This window comes from Pelophylax lessonae, assembly GCF_965119305.1.
Source record: "Pelophylax lessonae genome assembly, chromosome: 6".
NCBI lineage: Eukaryota > Metazoa > Chordata > Amphibia > Anura > Ranidae > Pelophylax > Pelophylax lessonae.
The window spans coordinates 80,320,192-80,343,961 of record NC_138773.1 but is presented as its reverse complement, the minus strand read 5'-3'; positions in this window follow the sequence as shown (position 1 = coordinate 80,343,961).

Here is a 23,770-nt window from a genome sequence, read left to right as displayed (position 1 = left end):
GGGGGTTCTGCAGGAAAATACATCAACTTTGCAGGCCAAGGAAAGGGCTCAGTTCAATTATGGGCTGCTTCTGACCTTGATTATAAAAATCCAGATAGATTTTAACCATTTCGAGAATGTCAAGTTTTCCCCTTATGACCAATTCAGTCTTTGGGCATTTTACAGCCATTTGAATTATATGTATATATTTAGTTATACACTGCTCAAAAAAATTAAAGGAACACGTTTTAATCAAAGTATAGCATCTTTTCTTTCTAACACAGTACCCAGTCCATATCATTATAGATATTTAGCATGATATTGTTCCCCATTGAGATCTGGCGTGTTTTCAAAGTGCTCCTTTAATTGTTTTGAGCAGTATACTGTATATATATATATATATATATATGTATATATACAGTATCTCTCAAAAATGAGTACACCCCAAAAATGTGAGGGGTGTACTTGTGAGATACTGTATACAGTATATGTATATAGTCACTCCTCTCTCCCCAAATCCCCCCAGCAGAAATCCAACCCCCCCAAACGACCCCTCCTAGCTCAAATCCTCTGCCCCTCAATGGACCCCTCTGAACATAAATCCTCTCTCCCCACTCCAAATCCCCCTTCCAGCACAAATCCTCCCCAACCATCCCTACTAGCACAAATTCCACCCCAACCACACACACACACACACACACACTCCTAGCACAAATCCCCCCTTCCCTCTACCATATCCCCACTTCTAGCACAAAACCTGTCTCTTACCACACATCCTCTTTCCCCACCCTCACTCCCATCACAAATCCTTTCAAATCACCATTCCTAGCACACTCCCCAGATTTCCCCTCCTAGAACAATTCTTCCCCCCTACAACCTTCCAACTTCCCCGTCCCAACACATATTCCTCCCAATCACCTTGCAGTGCCATCTCCCTCCCCACCTCACATGATACCACAATGCTCTGGGCAGCCGTCTCTTCTGCCTACCCCTTGTCCCAGCCATGCTCCCCCCAGACTGATAATGCTGCTGTCCAAAGGTGTGTCCTCATCGCCCATCCACCCAGAATAGAGATTCCCAAAGACAGAAAGTGTGTTCCTGATTTGATCAGTGGGTGAAAATAAAGGGAAATAAGCCTATAATAAGAAAACCTAAGGAATTTTGTTTGGGGGTTTAATACTACATTCATGATTCTTGGGTCTTAAAAGCTACAATTTTGGTTATACATGGCTTATAGTTATGGTTTATTTATTGTTCAATATTGTGCATTTTGGGATGGTAATCCCATTGATGTAAGCTCTTTATCTAGCCCTACAAAGAGCGGGCAGTATAACAAACCTGATTATCTGTTCAGAGGTACATATTTAGGTCACTATGGTTTTCATTCAGCTGTTTCAGACAACAATTTTTATTTAACAGTAAAGTTTTCCTTTATATTGCCCAAATACCAGTGGATGACATATTCCCATATTTTCTAGAATCTCGTTTTTTTTGCCCGGGTCTGGCAGAACTTTTGAAAAATAATGAATTAAATGGAAAGCCAACAGAAGAAAACATTTCATGAAATATTTTAACCTTTTTGCTAGTGGTGCCAAACAGATAGAAAGTCAGCCGAAGCAATTCTCCTTTATAATAGCAGCAGTGTGCAGTATATCATATAAAGGAAGCTATTCTGTCAACCTCAAAGGACGGGTGTCTGTGTGGAGTAGAGCTTTTGGACTAGCAATATGTCATTCCCCTGAAAAACTACAGATTTCTATCACAAAGGATCCATTGATGTCTATAGGACTCTTGATGGGGATAAAAAAACAGAGTTACTTTGGATCTCTTTCTTTATGTGACATTTGCTAGTGATGCTGGCAAAAGCGGAATGGCGTGGGGTTGCATGGTCACTGAGAGAGAAGAGCAAATTTAAGCAGAGGAATGCAAAGAAAGAGAGAGAATGTTTGTTTAATAAGATGGAAAAGGCAATGGCAAGTAGCCCTTAGAAATCAATAATCAGCTTTTACAAGTTTAGAATAGTCAGAGCACCAAGAAAAAGATATTTTTAAATTTGGTTGCTACGTCTTCCTGCACATTGTGTCTGCATTATTAAAGTGTATGTAAACCCCCCCTAAAAAAAGTTAATATATAGCTTGTCTGGTCTACTGTGCTGCCCTGCTGTTACCAAACTTGGCTTGCTTCCTGGATTTGCTCTGCTTGCTGACTCGGTCCCTTGTTGCCCAGCTGCTGCTGGTCACTACCTGCATACCGTCTCTCCTACCATCTCCTGCTCTGGTGCCAAGCTGCTTCAGTATCCTGTTCTTAGGACTGTCACCTCCAGCTTCATCCACCTAAAGAGCATACATTGGTAGCCTGCTGCTCTGGCACTCGTGCCACTCTCTGCCCTCACACTCTCTGTCTCCACCTTCAGCAATGTTGGGCAGGAGGTGCAAGAGAGGCCTGCACAGCATTCCAGTCATCACCAGGTACATGATATGGTGACTGGAAGTCACCTGCTCTCTGCTTTGCCCTCCAGCACTCACTGGAGTGCTGGGCTGTGACTGGGGCAGGAGCGTCTGGCTCAGGCTATCAGCGGATTGCTGAGAAGCAGAGTCAGTTTCTGGTCAAGCCAGTTGGGTGGATCTCAACCATATGGTTGGTATCTTCTCAGAGCATGGACCAGCTCTGTGACATCAGTCAAAAGAAGGGTTTAGCTCACTGTTGGCTTAAAACGGGTTGCAGAACAAAGTGTGATTTATAGGAGAAGTACTGCCAAAAAAGGTTTGGCTATACATCTTTAACTTCTTGCAAAAAAACAAGGAGTTAAGTGAAAGCCCTGGTGTGAGGGTCGAACACAGACACCTTGTTTAAAGTGATGAAGGTCTAGAAATGATGAAGAAGAGGAATGAAAATAGTGAATTTAAGCAGAAAAAAGGAGAATGGGGAAAAGTTGAAAGAGAAAGGGAAAGTAAGAGAGCTGAAAGAAAAATGGTAGAGGGGAAAGAAGGAAAAAGAGGGAGGGAGTGAAGGGAAAGGGGGAAATAGAAAAAAGGAAGGAGAGAGGAGGGAGAAGGGGGGGGGGGAGGGAAAAAAGGGGGAAGGGGGAGGAGAGGGAAAGAAAAGAAAAGCAGAGGGTTGGATGGGGAGGGAAGGGGGGAGATAGGAAGGAAAGTTAGTAGAGGGCTAGTGGGATTTTAACGGTACTTAAATCAACGATGGAAAAACCACCATGTATAAAAATATATAAATTTTATTATTCCATTAAAAATTACATACAGAGAGAAGAGAAAAAGATTATTGTAAAATAAAAAATTGTACAGAATAGATTACCATCATAGTCATATCAATTACATACAGTTCTGAACATTGCAGGCAGTATCGATGTTATGCAAGCTCCGATAACCCCAAAACAGGGTACCGGGCCTTAACCCAACATGTTTCGCGGGTTTCAACACTCCGCTTCTTCAGGGGTGTAAAATTGTACACTATATTGGTTGCCTTAGAGTTCCTGTGCAATAGAAATATGTTATGAGAACATTGTAATCAACAGTTATATGCAGAGGGGTTGTTTGCATGCACAAACACATACAGGTCCAGGGTTCCCACCACCAAAACACATGCAGGGGTATCCACCCAGTGAACGCCTCACCCACGGATGTGGAGGGGGTCATTAGGGTAGCGTGATTTTAATAATAAAGGTTATGTGTGACAATGTCACAATACCTGTATGTGATAGTATCAGTATCAGGTAGGTCATAGAATGCCCATGAGGTTGTATGGCCAGACAAAGTGGCACTTCTTTCTGTTGAGCATAAAAATATTTATGTAATGCCGTAGCCAAGGGGGGGCTCTAAGCCTTTAAGGACACACGGTTCCATTAAGATTAAAGCTTACCAAACTTGAGTTGGAAGTATGCAAGTGTATCTATAAATACATCATGATGTTCCAAGTAGTTCTTTTTTGGCTCCAAGTTTGCATATAAGCAATTATGGAGGGATGTATGGGTGTTCCGGATAAAGGCTCCCTTTAAGGAGGTAAGAGGCACTTGAATGCCTGTATAGTAAAAAACAGATTGTATATAGATTAGGAGAGCATGAATCTAGGCATATGCAAGTCTGTCATATCCAAAGAATGGCTCCCAGCGCTTACCTCGTGTCTGGTCTGCTAGTGTATACCCCGGCATCTGCAAGGGAATTGTTTGCCCGCCACCTTATGAACATCCCCTCAACCCGGCGTGTATGCGCACCTCCGGGCGGAAGTGACGACATCGCGTCGGGTCAGGTCTCTAACGGCGCTCGCCACTGCGCAGGCGCGCGCCGTGCTGCGTAATCCACAACCGCAAGAGCAGCTGTACGCAGCCACATGATCAGACATGGGCGGGGACATTGCCCCGTAAGTCTGTCAGTCTAGAGACCACACATCCGTTGGGAGTGCTGAGTGATATCGCCCCCCGCAGTTGGATAGTGGGAAGTAGAGGACAATGAATGTGCATGCCAAAAATCTTTCTGTGTGATGCCTAGTACTAGTTATTGTTGGTGCTGTTATGATTGGGAACAATCTCAGCATCCTACAATATACCCTTTAATATATGTATTTTTGCAAATATTTCTTCAGTATTGGTGTTTCATGTTCATATATGTATATATTATTGTCATATTGTTGTATTTTTCTAATATTCATAAGAATCATTTTCCATCTATACAAGATCTGATTTCCGCATTGGAGCTTTGGCATGCACATTCATTGTCCTCTACTTCCCACTATCCAACTGCGGGGGGCGATATCACTCAGCACTCCCAACGGATGTGTGGTCTCTAGACTGACAGACTTACGGGGCAATGTCCCCGCCCATGTCTGATCATGTGGCTGCGTACAGCTGCTCTTGCGGTTGTGGATTACGCAGCACGGCGCGCGCCTGCGCAGTGGCGAGCGCCGTTAGAGACCTGACCCGACGCGATGTCGTCACTTCCGCCCGGAGGTGCGCATACACGCCGGGTTGAGGGGATGTTCATAAGGTGGCGGGCAAACAATTCCCTTGCAGATGCCGGGGTATACACTAGCAGACCAGACACGAGGTAAGCGCTGGGAGCCATTCTTTGGATATGACAGACTTGCATATGCCTAGATTCATGCTCTCCTAATCTATATACAATCTGTTTTTTACTATACAGGCATTCAAGTGCCTCTTACCTCCTTAAAGGGAGCCTTTATCCGGAACACCCATACATCCCTCCATAATTGCTTATATGCAAACTTGGAGCCAAAAAAGAACTACTTGGAACATCATGATGTATTTATAGATACACTTGCATACTTCCAACTCAAGTTTGGTAAGCTTTAATCTTAATGGAACCGTGTGTCCTTAAAGGCTTAGAGCCCCCCCTTGGCTACGGCATTACATAAATATTTTTATGCTCAACAGAAAGAAGTGCCACTTTGTCTGGCCATACAACCTCATGGGCATTCTATGACCTACCTGATACTGATACTATCACATACAGGTATTGTGACATTGTCACACATAACCTTTATTATTAAAATCACGCTACCCTAATGACCCCCTCCACATCCGTGGGTGAGGCGTTCACTGGGTGGATACCCCTGCATGTGTTTTGGTGGTGGGAACCCTGGACCTGTATGTGTTTGTGCATGCAAACAACCCCTCTGCATATAACTGTTGATTACAATGTTCTCATAACATATTTCTATTGCACAGGAACTCTAAGGCAACCAATATAGTGTACAATTTTACACCCCTGAAGAAGCGGAGTGTTGAAACCCGCGAAACATGTTGGGTTAAGGCCCGGTACCCTGTTTTGGGGTTATCGGAGCTTGCATAACATCGATACTGCCTGCAATGTTCAGAACTGTATGTAATTGATATGACTATGATGGTAATCTATTCTGTACAATTTTTTATTTTACAATAATCTTTTTCTCTTCTCTCTGTATGTAATTTTTAATGGAATAATAAAATTTATATATTTTTATACATGGTGGTTTTTCCATCGTTGATTTAAGTACCGTTAAAATCCCACTAGCCCTCTACTAACTTTCCTTCCTATCTCCCCCCTTCCCTCCCCATCCAACCCTCTGCTTTTCTTTTCTTTCCCTCTCCTCCCCCTTCCCCCTTTTTTCCCTCCCCCCCCCCCTTCTCCCTCCTCTCTCCTTCCTTTTTTCTATTTCCCCCTTTCCCTTCACTCCCTCCCTCTTTTTCCTTCTTTCCCCTCTACCATTTTTCTTTCAGCTCCCTTACTTTCCCTTTCTCTTTCAACTTTTCCCCATTCTCCTTTTTTCTGCTTAAATTCACTATTTTCATTCCTCTTCTTCATCATTTCTAGACCTTCATCACTTTAAACAAGGTGTCTGTGTTCGACCCTCACACCAGGGCTTTCACTTAACTCCTTGTTTTTTTGCATTATTATTAGGGATGTTGGTACCTTAATACTATTATACAAACAAACATCTGTCTATATAATCTTTAACTTCTTAGTAAAGACCTGCTGACACATCAAATTTTCTGTATGTGACTCTTCCCCCATCATCCTTTATTTCACCAAAAAGGCAAATTTGTTGCTGAAATCTTCCTATTTTTGCCAACATTTTGTGGAAATGAAAACTTTCAGTACTGATTATCCATATTTGTCATTTGCATATCATAAATGTCCTATAGAATTTGATACTCTTTTTCAGTTATATATTGTATCTTTAAAAGGACAAAGCAACAAGTTCTAGATCTATCATTACAATTTTCATTTCACAGTTCTGTCCCCCCTTGGGACAAAGTGCACATAGTGCTTTCTAGCCCTAGATATGAGTCCTGACCTGCCCCCTCCCCTCCTGCCACAGCCAATCCAACAACATCTTGCAATCTTTTGAGTACATTCTTGAGATAAGCAACAGCAAAAGGAATGCAGAGGGAGGGGAGGATGTGTCAGCTTATACATTCCTCTTGCCAGTACTTGTCTTGACAATGTGTACAGAACACATCTGAGCAGCTCTGTACCTTCAGATCATAGAGAGACTATCTGTGAGACTCCCCCCCCCCCTTTCCTCTTACAATGGAGGAAGGGGAGGAAACAACAACTACTGATTGAATGACTCATTAAATTCATTAAATTTAAATTCATTAAATCCTTAGTAAAGTACAATCACGGAAGCAGCAGCTGCAAGTAAAGTTTTAAACTCTTTATTCCCCTCCGTTCCTTAAAGCGGAGTTCCACCCTGGAATTTTTTATTTTTTTTAAAAATACCCCCGGGACAGTCAGGGCTAGTGCATTCCACAATGGCTAGCCTCTGATCTGTCCCGGGTTGCACTTACCTGTTAGGACAAATACTTACGTCTTGTCCAGCGCTGCCATCTCAGGTGTGGGCAGCTTGAAGCCAGCGCGATCCTCTTCGGCGTCCTCTTCCGCCTTCTTCGGTCCCATGATGCCCTGCGCCGGCCCCGCCGTCACTTCCTTGGCATGCCCAGAAGCTGTTTAGAAGGGGATGACGCGCGCGCCCCGGAACTGACGTCGGGGCCGGTGCAGGCGCAATGATTCCTGGGAGCGATGACGTTCAGCTCCCAGGAATCATTGCAGAGCCAGAAAGTGACGACGGGCCGCGGCCGAGGAAGGAGGAAGAAGGAAGTAAGGTAAGTATTTTTTCTTCGCTACGAGGTAAGTAAAAAAAAAAAAAAAATGCGATTAGCCATTTGTTTTTCAGGTGACCCGGAGCGAGAAGATGGAGGTAAGTATAAAATTAGGGTGGAACTCCACTTTAACATCTGATCCCTCTATGTGACTGGTATATTAACCCTTCACTACCCTTATCCTGCACATTCCTTCATCTCTACCCTCTCCCTATATGCAACGTTTGCATTAACCCTTTCACCACCTTTCCCCTATGTGCCGCAAGCTCTGTATGTAGTGCACTATTACCAAACATGCTGGTAGCAGTGTGTTTTTTTAATTTCCCAAAAATTTTGACAAAACATTAGATCAGCCTGGGTTATCCATGCTCTAAAAAAGGGTAATTTTGATAGTGTTTGTACTGTCCTGGCATTTTTATTTTAACAGATAAGTTTTTCCATTTTTTTTATATTCAAACTTCATATATATATATATGAATATTGCATACATAGTAAATATATATATATATATATATATATTGCTAATTAAATGCCACCAAAAGAAAGCTGTATCTTTCTCAAAAATGCTATAAAATTCATGTGCAATGTTGCATGATGGAATAATTGTCAGTCAAACTATCACAGCACTGGAAACTGAAAAGTGTCCTATTAATAAAGCCCCGTACACACGTACCGAATGTTGGCCGAACGATCGGCCGTCTTTTGTCCGATGCTGTCCTGTCGGCGGAAAACTGCAAAAGACTGCACATGAATTTTGTCGGCCAACAACAGCCGACTGCAGAAGTGATGTCATGTGATGGTTAACTTTCCGTGTGTTTTTTCTTTTCTGAGCATGCCCAGTCTTGCTAATCGGCTGTTTGTCGGCCGAATTCTGTACTGACTGGCGAACAATCGGCCGTTCTGGTGTTGGCCAACAAAAATTTTAATGCCTGCACAACAGATTCTGTTCGGCCGAAAAGTCGCTGTCGGTTGTCGGAAGCATCATACTAACAAGCCGACAATCGGCCGATCGTTCGGCGGCCGAATATTTACGGCCGACAATTGCTACGTGTGTACGGGGCTTAAGTCTAATGCCTCATACACACGCACCGATTGTCGGCCAAACGATCGGCCGTCTTTTGTCCAGTGTTGTTGTGTTGGTTGAAATGTGCTCTAGACTGCACACGAATTTTGTCGGCCAACAACAACCAACTGCAGAAGTGATGTCATGTTCTGGTCTACTTTTCGTTTGTTTTTTCTTCTCTAAGCATGCCCAGTCTTGCTCATCTGACTTTTGTCGGCCGAAATCTGTACTGACTGGCGAACAATCGGCCGTTCTGGTGACGGCCAACAAAAATTTTATAGCATGCACACCAGATTTTGTTTGGCCGAAAAGTCGCAGTCGGTTGTCGGAAGCATCATACTAACAAGCCGACAATCGGCCGATCGGACGTTGGCCGAAAATTTACGGCCAACAATCGGTGCGTGTGTACGGGGCTTAAGGCCCCATTCACACCTGCATGTTCCAGGAACTTGTGCAGAAACACAAAATATTGCATGAGTTTTAGAAACACGCTAAAAACACGCATTGCACTTGCAGTGCCATTAGTCATTAATGGCAACCCGAATGTGGTTAGCAGATGTGCATTTTGTCGTGCAACAAATAATGCTACAAACACTCCAAAACGCGTGTTAAAAAAACACTGAAAGGTTGTCAAACAAAAAGGTGCAGGAGCTTATCTGGCGCATATGTTGTACATAGGGCAGCTAATTGAAATAAATGTGGCGCATGGAATTACAGAAACAAAATCTCAAAAAAAAAAAAGTGTGTTAATGCGGCCTAAGGATTGCAAGGACAAATTCCACAGCACAGCACAGACAGAAACAAAATCTTAAGGGAAATGGGGCACTTATGGGTGCTGGCTATATTGTGAATACATAGTCTGAAATTATTTCTGTTATTACTCCTAAAGAAGGGGAATCAGATACAACACACATTGGTTCTCATGGAACTTTCAAAAAAAAAACATTCCAACTATATAAACTTAGCAGACTTATAGCAGAATGTTTTAGATTCAGGTACGTGCATTTCCTTTGCTTCATCTAATTTGGCTAACACATAATTTTATCCATAGAGAAAGTTGTTCATGCTTATCAAACAAATGAAATCCAAGGTTCCAGGCCACAGTCTGGGCGGGTATCTAATGAATACAGGTGTGTAGGCAGTTTCATCTTCTCACATCCAAGCTCCCCAGACTTACAGGCTGATGAAGTCGCAGGTAACACAAATCACAAGGGGAGAAGGCCACGCTCAGAATGGCATACAACAGAGGTTATCCTTCATTGCAAGAACATGTATAACCGCTGTAAAACATCCAACGGGTTTCTGCCATCAGGCCATGACTAAGGCCTGAAGGCCAAAATAGGTTGGCTGTTTTACAGCTGTTATACATGTTTTTGTAATAAAGGATAACCCCTGTTGGATGCCATTCTGAGTGCCAACTTCTCCCCTTGTGATTTGGGCTTGTATAGGGCAGCAGGGTGAAAGAGGGCAGAACCAAGCTTCAAAAGGTGCATATTGTTATAACATTACGTTTTTTCTTCTTCTGTCCACCTCTGCGTTATGGGGTAATATTCAGCAAAACAACTATAGAGGGAAGTAGGCTTTGGGAATATTAAGAGGAATCAGAAGACTTTTATAGTTAGGGAAATGCAAAACCATTTATCCTATCTCTTGAAACTCTGCATATAAGGCATATAGCATGCTGCCTCTAAAAATATTTTCCAGCGGGAGTTTTCTAACTAAAAATAATTACAACATGACAGGCGGAACTTGTTTAAAAAGAAGCCATTATAAGGGTTTGCCTAAGAAACCAGGGGGTGGCACAGATTAGTGGTTAGCATTTATGCTTTACGGGACTGGCATCCTCTGCCAAGACATCCTCTGCCAAGACACTATATGTATGGAGTTTGCATGTTCTCTCTGTGTCCATGTGGGTTCCTCCTTAGTACTCGGTTTTTCTTCCCACACTCCAAAGACATTCTGGTAGTTTAATTGGCTTTTGTCTAAGTTGGCCATTAGTAAGTGTGACCAAATTGGCTATGCACATGTTATCATATTCTGCATGCCAGTCTCAACCCAAGCAATTGGGAAGGGTTGAGGAAAGACCTGACAATCTGCCTCATAAAATTGTCAAGAAAATGTTATGGAAAACAACCTTATATCAGACATGGTGCCCAGGGAGATGGCCCATAGAACTGCGGAGATATGGATATGATCGAATGAATATATTCATAGATAAACAGGGTAACAGCCCCCAGTAAGCTTTGAACCTCAGAGAAAAAAAAAACTCATGCTACATGGACTAAAAAACAATATCCATGTAAATACAATATCTATCTAAATACTTTATAATATCAATGTTTTTTTTTCTTTTTGTATTAGATTTAGTTACAGCAGTTATTTGGTTGCATTGAGCAGTAGAGTGGAAACCTGTGTGAAATAAAATCTATAAAACAAATTAAGAAAAAAAAAAATATATATATATATATTTCACAAGTAAAAAATAAAATACAAAATAAAATAAAAAATAGACAGACTGTATACTGAAAAAGATCCAAGGACTCCACTTTAATTCTATTACAGTGAGACCTTTGAAGAAAAAAACAGATGGGTTTTCAACTTTAAAAAAAAATTGATTGCAAACAATTAAAATAGAAAGCTCAAGTATAAAAGAATAAAAAGATTCCTCCACTAACCTCCAGCAGATTAACATCTGCTTGTGCTGGACAGAGCTTGTTCTGTTCTGTGATGTGACTGATGCGTATGAAATTGAGGTCAGTCCCAGACTAATCAAAGTTCAAACACTAGCAGCAAGCAATAAAGAATTTATATATCATAATCTAAGTGCTTTTAAAAGAGTGGGAAAAATACAGTAAATTGTATTACAAAAATGACAGGAAATAATCACAGACCTGGGCCCCTGTGTCCCTTTCTTTGACACACCATGATTAATCGATGTCCGTCAAACCTGCAGCCTGCTTTGGCGGCTGTCTTGCCTTCCCCTGCCTACCGCAGGGGGTTACTTCTATGGAAACTTCAATGATTCTGGAATAGTTAAGCTCCTTTTATGAAGTTAGTAGAGCACACATTTAAACATTCACCAATCAAGTCTTGTTTCAGTATTTGCAGTGAAGATTCAATAACATTTGTGGCACATTGGTCTAAAAAAAATCAAAAAAATAAAAATAAACTGGCATTAGAAAAGAAACAGCATGGACATACAAATGTAGGTTCATAAAAGTGCAAGTATATTGGTTAGGTTTTCTCAGTGCCCCACAAAGCAAGGCTTCAACATCAATAACCAATTGAGGAGCTTGGGAATAACAATAAAAAATTCTGGACAGGGTCCCATGCTTTGATTTTTATACAGTTCATATTGGACAGTATGTTTAAGTGGCTTTGGGGTCACTCTGGAGAGCAAGAGAAAAAAATTAAATTGGTCTTGCATTGCACAATTGGAATCATTTATACAGCAGGGAAACATCAATTACAACTATGATTTCTTGTCTGATGTGTGTGTAATAGAGCTGAACCAATAGAGGTAATGCTTGATTCTGATGGATATACATTTGTGTCTTCCTTCAAAGTAGCTCATTTGAAATAAAGATATAGTGTGGGTGGACCTTGTCTTTGTCCTAGGCTGATACTTCTGTGCATGGGCGTCCACAGAACTTTTTTCAGGGGGGGGGGGCATAATTTTAAGGTCACCCATGCTCTGCCCCTTTTCAACAATGTCATGAAGGGGAGGGGCTTAGTCATTATACTTATTTTGAGTATATTCCCTTAAAGCATTTTATACAGCGCAGTGCTTTGCTGTGTAATTTGGCCCCTTCTATCACCTAAAATACCTGGCTGATCCTGCCTGGCTATGTCCTCCCCTCTGTAAACTGACCACGGTATACCATGGCTGCTGAGCCCTGACACCGTGGTCAGTTTACGTGCCTCCATCATCCGCAGCCCTCCTGTCCTCTCTCCCCCCCCTCCCTCCCTGCCTGCCTGCTCCTGTGTCAGTGCCCACCCCCCTCCGCTCCTTCTGCTGTAGTTTCATTTAAAGTTTCATGTTCTGTCTACAGTCTGTTTAATAATCCTGTGTGCCCCTGTATCTGTTTTTTATAAAAATAAGAGTGCCACTCGCCGATCACGTGACCCGCCACCTCTCTCCTCCTCTCCTCTTCCCCTCCTCCCCTCCTCCTCCCCTCCCAACTGACATCAGTGAGGAATCCTTGGCCCCGCCCGCTGCAGGCAGCTGTCAGCCGGAGAGAGGAGAGAGCCGACTGGTCACGTGAGCGGGGCTCGGCCCTCTGAAAACTGGTAAGGAACAGACACACATGATTATTGAACAGAACAGACAGGATGGTATAAAGTGGCTTAACAACCACTTAAATGGGAAGTTGAGATTCCAAGGGGGGGGGGGCATTTGCCCCCCCTTGCCCCTACCTGCGGATGCCCATGCTTCTGTGGCAAAAGGAGCACAGATGACAGATGGCTCTGGGGTGGGCAATGCGGAGCACTTAGTTCAAAGGTTCATATCACTCAGAGGTCTTTTTGAAATGTTTATTGGTTGAGAGCATCAAATACAGCCAACTCTTTTCAGGGGAAATGAAATGAAAGTAGAATCAAAATGAGTTACACTATGAGACCTATGTTAGAGCTTGATATAAAAAAAAAACTGTCAAAACTTAACAGCACTATGAGTGTTATTTCCTGTATTTTGCTATTTTTGTTATGTATAATTTGAAAATCCTTTTTTTGGTTTAGGCTTTTAAAACTTTTAGTTTCTCTGGATTTTTCTTTGTATGTCTTTCTGACAGTTTGCCCCATTTCTCTTTGACAAAAGTTTTCACCATTTTGTTTGTCTATAGTCAAAGGAGACACAACAATCAAATTCTCATAGGCCTTGGAAATTGTCTTTGCCTCAAGATGATGAAAGTACAGTTAAGAGGGCACTTCATTGCTCCTTGTCACACAGATATAAAAGCACTTATTGATATATTGATAATGCTGCACTCCGTTTGACAGCTAAAAGGGTCTTTATAAAATATTTCTATGTTCATGGCCATGTTTCCAGCCTTGGCTTGTCTTTGATGGATCTCTATCAAAACTGACTTATGGTTGAATGGATCTTGATTTTCTATTTCTCTTCCAGACCTTTTGACTTGATGGTATTATGACGTATACCTTGTTTATGTTAGGGATTGAATTAGATTGGTAATATCATAGGTTGCCATGGAAATCATAATAACTGTTGATACTGAATAATTAAATGATGGCAGCATTGAATTTATGTTAACTTTCTGCTCTGGAGAATATTTTAAGGTTGAACACGGCTAAAATAGAAGTATGGTAGCATCTTTGTATTCCAAAAAATGAATGTATATTTCTCTCAATCCAGTCCACAGATTGCATTGACATGCCAAAGGGCACAGCCACATTGGTGACTTCACGTTTCTCAGCAGCAGTTAAATAATGGAGATTAGTCATGAACCAGCCCCCAGTCTGAAATATTTGTTCAATCTGAATCTATTCAAAACATTTTTTAACATATAGAATTATTATACAAAAAAATGGTACACATGTACCAACAAAAACAATAGGAATAGACAAAAAACAAAATTACACACAATAACAAGACTATAGAAGGTACCAAAGTGTAGAAGTGCACATAATATATGATGTGTAAACACCCCACAGAGGGCATAATACATATTCAATAGAGACCAGTGCTAATAACAAGAACGGTCCGGTGAAGATACATAGCTATAACAAAGAATAATAAACCAAATAGCACCAAATGTTAGGTTTTTAGGGGGGAGTGGACACGCCACAACCTCCTAATACCGGTAAAAATTATGGCCAGTCTTTAATATTAAACAACAGCTCCAGGGAGGGTGCAGATGGCAGAGGAAAAAAAAAAAGAAAAAAATAATGAAATGTATTGGTGATGGGATGGGATGGGGTGGGGGAAGATACAATGGAAGGAAATAAAGTTTGGGGACCAGCAGAATGAGAGACAGCTAGAAACAGAACAGCTGATGAGTAAACACAAAAAAGGATTGAAACAGCCAGTGGTGGACAACCAGAAGAGACTACACACAACCGTAAACTATGTTCAGGTCCTATAATTGTCCCACAAGGAGATTTTGCATTTCAGGTGACTCCCTGAACAACTTCCAAGAGAGCCACGTTTGGTGGCATTGTTTATATGTATCCAATTTGCATGTCAGAAGGACATCCTCTCAATGCAATCCATCTCTGCAACCCACTCAATCAGGGGTGGAATTTTTGCCATCTGCCAATGGAGTGGTATAACCAATTTTGTTGCTGTCAGCCAATGCCTGAGGAGATCCTTTTTATTGCACTTAAGGGAGCCAGGTAAGATCGAGAGAAGAGTGATTTGTGGTATGTTGGGAACAGTCACCCCCGTGACAGTAGTGTAAATCAGATCCCAAAAATCATGAATGAGGGAGTATTCCCACCAGATATGCAAAAGGGAGCCCTTAGCAGAATGGGTTTGCCAGCATATGTTGGAATCATCCGATGGAGCACCGATGGAGAGAAGCTTGAAGTTCATAGGCCTTAACCATCAAAGACAGACACCAACAACATCCCTTACCCCGCTTAAAAATAATGGCTCTAATTTCATACGTCCGGACTGTAATGACTATGTGTGCTACAAACAACTGTGTGGATCATCGCTAGTGTGTAGCAGAGGGGACATTACTCCCTTAAAAGAACACCAGAGTTGTAGCACACACAGGGCCCCGGGGCTCCCAGCAGTGAGTATTGCGATGTAACTATCTGATGGTAGAAAAGAGGCTGCCTACACTTATCTAAGGACCTCCTATGGTAATGGTCTGAATGGTGCAGGGATTGGAATAAACACTTTTAGAGGTAAAAGCAGTAGTCCGTGACCCTCTTGGCATCAATAATCAGACATAAAGAGTCTTCCTCCGGTGTCCTTTTGGTAGGGCAATGGGTTCACTTTAGTGTTGCAGTCTCAATAGCATGGCTATACACAGGATAGGATGGAGTTTAGCAAGAAGGATCCTATAAATCCCTGAAAGTACATGGTCAGGTGTACAATCTTGCAGGAGAAGAGACTCAAAATCATCCAGATCCCTAGTAAAGGAGTGCGTTGGAAAGAAGGGAGAAAGGAAATATGATAATTGCCAATGTTCCAACCAGTGCGTAAATGAAAACTGCTGTAAGGAAATCAAATTCGACAAGGGTGGAAGAGTTTCCTGACTGAGATTTTGCACCAATCAACGATTTGACTTCTATTTCCAAGCTAGAAAGCATGTCCGGCCCACCACAGGAGGAAACTGAGGACTTCAAAACAAGGGAGTCATCTGGCCTACTTGGGAAGAGAGCCCCTTTCTAGATAGCAGTTTATCCCAAATATACAAAAAATTAGAAGTGAGGAAAGGTAGGGAGGATGGTGGGCCACAAAAAGATGGTTCTACCTAAAGGAGCGCTTTGAGGTCCTAAGGTGACTGCTCTATAAAAACCCATTACTTGGAATAAGGGTGGTGAAACCAATTCACTAGCCTTGTTAAAACTGCTGCGGCATTGTAATGATACAGATCTAGTGCATCGACACCTACTTTCAGTTTGGGGAGGGATAGGATTGTTCTGTGTAGTCTCGGTCTGTTATGTCCCCAAATGAACTTTGTAAATGCAGATTGTAAAGAAGCAAAGAAAGAGCGGGGAACAACAATGGGTATAGTTTGAAAAAGATAACGGAAACAAGGTACTATGTCCATTTTTAAGATATTGATCCTCCCGTATAGGGCACGATTGTATGTTTTAAGGTCTTGTAAAGTATGCTGCATTAGAGGGAGATAATTCTTCGGGTACAAGTTAGTAAGATCAGAGGGGATTCTGACACCCAAAATATAGAAGCGCAGAAGAGCAGAAAATGAATCCTAAGGGTCTGGACTTGATGTGATAAAAGGGATACATTGCGGTTTTCTGATTGAGATAGATTCACCGTAAAATTACTAAATGCCCTGAAATTCAAGCAAAATAGAGGGCATGGACACATGTGGATTGGTGACATAAAGTAACAGATCCTCAGCAAATATGGCAAGTTTCACCTCCTGTTGGTCTTTTTGTATACCAGTGACAGAAGGGCTTCGTCTAAGAGCTGTTGCCAGATGTTCCATTGACAGGACATATAAAAGAGGGGACAGTGGATATTCCTGACCGGTAACATTTTTAATAGAGAAGCTTGGGGGTCAGGGATCCATATTCTTGCATTGGGTTTAGGATAAAGTGCTAGGATCCTTCACAGCAGGACTGGGCCCAGCCCTTTTTGTGCCAGCGTTTGCTCTCGAAAAGGCCAACCAACATGGTCAAAAGCCTCTCTGCATCAACGGAGAGAAGGTAAGCTGGTATTTTTGCTGTTTGGGCATAATTCATAAGAAGCAGGGATTCAAGCATATTCTCTCCCTTGAAAAAACTAGGCCTGGTCTGTATGCACTAAAGTCAGGAGAAGAGGTTGAAGATGCAAAGCGATCAATTTGGCAAAGATTTTAAGATCTAGTTTAAATAACGATAAAGGCTGATAGCTGAAGCTAAGTGTTAAATCCTTATCTGGTTTTGAGAGCAAGGTGATATGAGCACCCAATGTCTGAGTAGGAAGTACATTAGTTTTATAGATGCAGTTGAACACTCAAAGCATAAACAGAGATAGGTGCTCCTTGTATGTCTTATAGAATTTTGAGATAAATCCTTTAGGATCAGGACTTTTACTTGACTGTGTATTAATGATCGCACCTGATAGTTCCTCATGTGAAAGGGGAGCATCCAGAGAATCCCTACCAGTCTGGTATTTGATAAATCAGCCTATTTCTCTGCTCACTCAGCATATTCATTGTCCTATATGTTCATGCAGCACAGCTGATTGACTCCTACATTTGCCCCTTCTGCTCCCAGTTCTACAGTACAGTGGGCAGACAGGAGCCTGGTACCAGGTCAATGTAACTATATTAGTTTAATTTAAATTAATATTTGAAGTTCATGTAATTTTTTTTCTTTTTAGTTTTGGATAGAATATGGAAAGGCTAGAACCTTTGTCAGGTTTTTATTGTCCTCTTTTTAATTTACTTTTTTATTGGTCCTGTGACCATTTTCTCTGGTACAGAGAGTGACGAGCAATCCAAGTTTTTTGAGTTGTCACAGGAACATCAGATAAGCAGAAAGCTTTCAATAAGTTAACTTGTTCTGGTGACAACTCTCTTTGAAGGCATATCCCCTTGCTATTGAAACATTCTCTTTTACTTCCTTCTGTGTTTCTGGGAAAGGACGTAAAGAGGCATTCCCTTGGTGGGACAGAAAAAAAAAATCTGATGAAGGCCAAATCCACCTCGTCCAAATACCTTGTTCGAAACTTAAATAATGTTTTGGATTTGCATACCAAGTACCATATATCTTGGACAGTATGTATGGCTTTCTTTGTAGTGTCTCTATAATTATTATGGGCATACATTTCCATGTCTGTATATCAATGGGGTATTTTCTGCCAGCTCTACCACCAATAATAATACAAAATAACAGCAGCGAGGAGAGGGGAAGGTAAATACAGTTGTTGCAGTCTACATAGAACAGGAATAATACCAGAAAATGGAACAACGGATGGATGCATACATCCGCGAGGAGGTGGACTTTAAGGGCACATGCATGAGGTAAACCGTCTCATGCCCTTAAAGTCCACCTCCTCACGGATGTATACATACATCCGTTGTTCCATTTTTTGCTAATTTCAGGATTATGGCACGCTCATGATAGCTCTTTTCTCGTTCAGGAAGAATACCAGGTTAATATTGTGTGAGAAGGAAATTAATATTCTGGTTGTAAAGTGGAAGTGTAGGAAGGAGGTATGGTCCTTTCACACAGGCTTTTTCTGCTCCATGCAGATCCCCTGATGAATCGGAGCTGAACGGGTATCAGTTTTGTACATCTATGCCTGTTCAGTTAGTGTCCACATTTAGATAGGGGACAGGGGCATATACATGATAACTCTGACTTGTGTCTGTTTACATTAGGCTACCTCCGAACCATCATGTTTTCTGTTTTATTTTCAGACCTGTACAGACTTGGAGGTAGATGGATGTAAATGGACACAAGTTACCTGTCCATGAAGCTGCATGGAGCTTCCAACCAGGTCCACCTGAAAAACTGACTAAATATACAGCTGAAATATATGAGCGTGACCTACACTATATTACCAAAAGTATTGGGGCGCCTGCCTTTACACGCACATGAACTTCAACAGCCCTTTATTTGGCCCTCCTCCACCTCAGCTATGACTTTTGTTACGCCACTGGGTCCTACACTGTAGCACGTTAGCAGGGGAAAAAAACCTTTCTGCTCAGGCTGTGGCTTTTTTTTTAATAAAAAGATGAACTGTAAGTCTTTGCACACCTTTTACATACACTATAGTGTCAAGTCAAAAGTATTGCCTGCCTTTACATGCGCATGAACTTTAATGGCATCCCAGTCTTAGGTCTTAGTCCATAGGGTTCAATATCGACTTGGCCCACCCTTTGCAGCTATAACAGCTTCAACTCTTCTATGAAGGCTGTCCGCAAGATTTAGGAGTGTGTCTATGGGAATCTTTGACCATTCTTCCAGAAGCGCATTTGTAAAGTCAGGCCAGTCAAATTCCCCCACCCCAAACTCGCTCATCCTTGTCTTTATGGGCCTTGCTTTGTGCACTGGTCCAAATTATTTGGTGGAGGGGGGATTAAGGTGTGGGGTTGTCTGTCAGCGGTTGGGTTTGGCTCTTTAGTTCCAGTGAAGGGAACTCTTAATGCATCAGCATATCAAGACATTTTTGACAATTTCATGCTTCCAACTTTGTGGGAACAGTTTGGGTTGGCTTGGCCCTTTCCTGTTCCAACATGACTGTGCACCAGTGCACAAAGCATGCTCCATAAAGACATAAATGAGCGAGTTTGGTTTTGAGTAACTTGACTGGCCTTCACAGAGTCCTAACCTCAACCCAACAGAATACCTTTGGGAAGACATAGAGGGCAGACCGAGAGCCAAGGCTTCTTGTATACATCTGTGCTTGACCTCACAAATGCGCTTCTGGTAGAACGGTCAAACATTCCCATAGACACACTCCTAAACCTTGTGGACAGCCTTCCCAGAAGAATTGAAGCTGTTATAGCTGCAAAGGGTGGGCTAACTCAATATTGAACCCTACAGACTAAGACTGGGATGCCATTAAAGTTCATGTGCATGTAATGGCAGGCGTCCCAATACTTTTGGTAATAGTGTATCCTACATGCAAAAAAAAGAAAGCCGTCCCTGCCAGTAGAAGACAGTGATTATCTATAGCAGCAGCTAGCGATAATCGTAAGAGAATCTGGGAGGCTGGTTGTACCCAAATTATATTTAAGGAGGACTAAAGGTCTATAAAGAAATCTTCAGAGAGGATCAGCCGGTGAATTATAAACAGCTTTATTGAAGTATATTTGGTAAAGATAGAACGATTTCTAAAAAAACCTTGTGCAAAAACCTCCAAAATAATAAAAAGTTAAAATGACAACGTTGTCAAATCTAGAAAAGAAAGCATCTGCAGACACCCACACATCCACCACACACTCATCCAATCTGATGATTAAATGAAAGAGGCACTAGTGCAAGTGGCTGAAGATGTAGTATAATGTGTTTTTTCACCACAGTTGGCCAGTCTATGGCTTTAAAGGTAGTACCCGGCCAGACGTGATATGGTGTATATGAGGGATGGATGAATGGGTGGCTGGATCCGCTGAAACAGTGTCAATTAGTGGTGCATTTAAATAGTACAGCCGTATGTTCAGGTGAGGGCTAAATGGGGTCTGCCCACCGATGTGCTGAATGGTAGCCCAATGGCTAACCTAGCTGTGTAAAGCTGGACGATTAATCAAATTGGTACATTCAGCCTGTCCATTAATGGTTCCTGCTGAACTGGCCAAGAATCAAACCATGTATGGCTGGCTTTAGACTTAAAGCACTGGGCTAGACACAGAGGGCTGATTCTTCTTCTCCTGGCCTCAGGTCAACTGTGCAAGATGTTACAGGAGCTAATATTAAGGGGATTCAGGAATAAAATGCAATGAACTATTTCCTTATTCTCCAAAAGTAATCCGTGCACATCTACTACTCAATAGCCCTGTAATCTACTTTTCATGAAATTGTCTCTTACTGTATTTTTCTGCCTCCTTATAAGCTCCTGAACCTCTCCTTTTCCTCTATCACTTCCATTTATTTGGAACAAGCTATTTAGTTGTGGTCTTGTATACTGCTCTATGCGCACTAAAAATCCCATTATCCATATTCCATCTTAGACGTAAGCAATTGAGGTTGGCTTTGTTCCTACATACAGCTCCTGTAGTGCCTCTTTTTCACCACTAGTTGTCTTTAGTCTCCTGGGTGGAGTGATGTACAATGTTACTCAACCCAGAAGACCGAGGAGGTACTGTAAGGGCAGGGCTTCATAGAATCTGCCCCTTGCTGGAGAATACCAGAAGTAGAAGAGATCTCTGCATGTGATTTGACTAGCCTAAAGATTTTGAAAAAAAAAAACTATAAGAAAGCAAAACATATAGTGGCAGAGCATCCAGAGGAGTATGGGGAAAATCAAGGGAGCAAGGGGCAGAGGGCTGATCCCGGAGTTGGTAGTTAAATATAGTGGTCCTGTTTCTTTGTGAATTGCACAGACTTTCTCCATCTCCACTGACACCTTCCTGTTCAGTAAATAGCAATCAGCCTGGACTGACCCAACTATAACCTCACAAATTTATTGAGGTTCTCAATTGGAATAAGTCCAACTTTCCAAATTGTGACAATTAGCTCCAGTCTTGCATGGATGCTCTAAACAACACTGCAATTTCTCTTTTCACTCCTGACAGCTACTTCTTAGTAACATTCATATTTTATGCCATTCAGATGAATTATGCAGGCCAGCCACCAAGCAGATTTAATGATATTTTGCTTTTTTTATGCCCATTATGCAACAGAATCAAGTCTTTGAATTACATTTCATTTTCTCCTCAAAGCTGCAGGGATGGAGAGAGTTTCTCCCCTCCCTTAATCCAAAGCAACTATTTTTTTGACAAGCACACTTTGCAAATAAAACCTGGTATTGATCTTATGACGCCCTCCATGCTACAAGACCGGTAAACTTGATTTGAAGTCTTAGAGAGGAGAAAGCCCAGAAATAACAGAGTGTCAAGGAGCTGTCAAGCTGAGAGAGAAAGCAAGTGCTTGTCATAGAGTTCCTGTTGCTTAGACCTCACAAACCATTTTCCTGTTGCCTTTAGCTACCGCTATGCAATTAGAGATAGGCTGCTGGGCTTGTTCTATCCTATTGTGATGCTGATGCTGACGGTATGATAATACATCTCTTTTAACTATGAATTCTAATTAATTGACCTCCTGTGTGTAATTGTGAAAGTAAAGGTAGTACCTACGTTATATTTAGATTCCTGTACCTAGAAAATCTTTTTGTGCCAAATAAAACATTAAAAGCAGAACTCCATATAAGTACACTATATTGTCAAAAGTATTGGGACACCTGCCCTTACACACACATAAACCTTAATGCTCTCCTAGTCCGTAAGGTTCAATATTGAGTTACCACATCCTTTGCAGCTATAACAGCTTCAACTCTTCTGGGAAAGCTGTCCACAGGGTTTAGGAGTATGTCTCTGGAAATGTTTGACCATTTTTCCAGAAGCGCATTTGTGAGATCAGTCACTGATGTGGACTAGAAGGCTCGGCTTGCAGTCTCTGCTCTAATTCTAAAGGTGTTCTATCGTGTTTAGGTCAAGCGAGTAAAGTTTCTCCACCCCAAACTCGCTCATCCATGTCTTTATGGAGCTTGCCTGTGCAGTCATCTTGGAACAGGAAGGGCCATCCCCAAACTGTTCCCACAAAGTTGGAGCATGAAATTGTCCAAAATGTCTTGCTTTGCTGACATCTTAAGAGTTCCCTTCACTGGAACTAAGGGGCCAAGCCCAATCCTTGAAAAACAAACCCACACCATAATCCCCCCTCCACCAAATTATTTGGACCAGTGCACAAAGTAAGGTCCATAAACACATGGATGAACGAGTTTGGAGTGGAGGAACTTGACTGGCCTGCACAGAGTCCTGACCTCAACCCTGATAGAACACCTTTGGGATGAATTAGTGCGAAGACTGTGAGCCAGACCTTCTCATCAGTACCTGACCTCACAAATGCGCTTCTGGGACAATGGTCAAATATCTCCATAGACACACTCCTAAACCCTGTGGACAGCCTTCCCAGAAGAGTTGAAGCTGTGTTAGCTGCAAAGGGTGGGCCAACTCAATATTGAACCCTACGGAATAAGACTGGGATGTCATTAAAGTTCATGTGCCTGTAAAGGCAGGCGTCCCAAAACTTTTAACAATATAGTGTCCTGAAGGTGATTGTAGCTGTATTAGTGCATTTGTATCTACTTTTATTATTTGCTCCAACATCCAACATTTCAGGACAACCTTTCTGGATATATGCCCTTCTTCTAGGTCCAAGCAAAACTGAATACTGCTTGGACCTTGAAGAAGGGCAAATACCCAGAAAGGTTGTCCTGAAAATTTGGATGTTAGTGTAAATAAAAAAAGTATCATGGACAGTACTTATTTGTATTTGTCACACCTTTTATACCTCACACAACTTGAATGTACAATATTTTTTTTTTTTAACAAACAGAGATTTTATTGAAAAAAAAACCCAGCATATTACAAAATAGAGAAGGAACAGCCAAAACTGTGCAGTCAGAAAGAAGAATTGGAGCTAAAAAGCAAAACAGAACGCAGTACAGTGACAGAGGATAATGCAGGCAATACAACACATCAGTCCACAATAGATAGGCAGAAGGATACAGAGATGACCATTAAGTGCATGTATCCGAGCTCTGAAGCCACCTGTCTCAAATCTTGTTGTATTTAGCAGGGCATGCCTTGTGCATATACATTATTTTGTGATATGGGAGAACAGAATTAACTTCCTTCAGCCACATTCTAAAGTCAAGGGGGCTCTCCCGCATCCATAGCCTAGCTATCAGTTTCCTGGCGATAAAAAGTGTGAAATGTAAAAAAGTCTTCAGGAACTTGTCCATA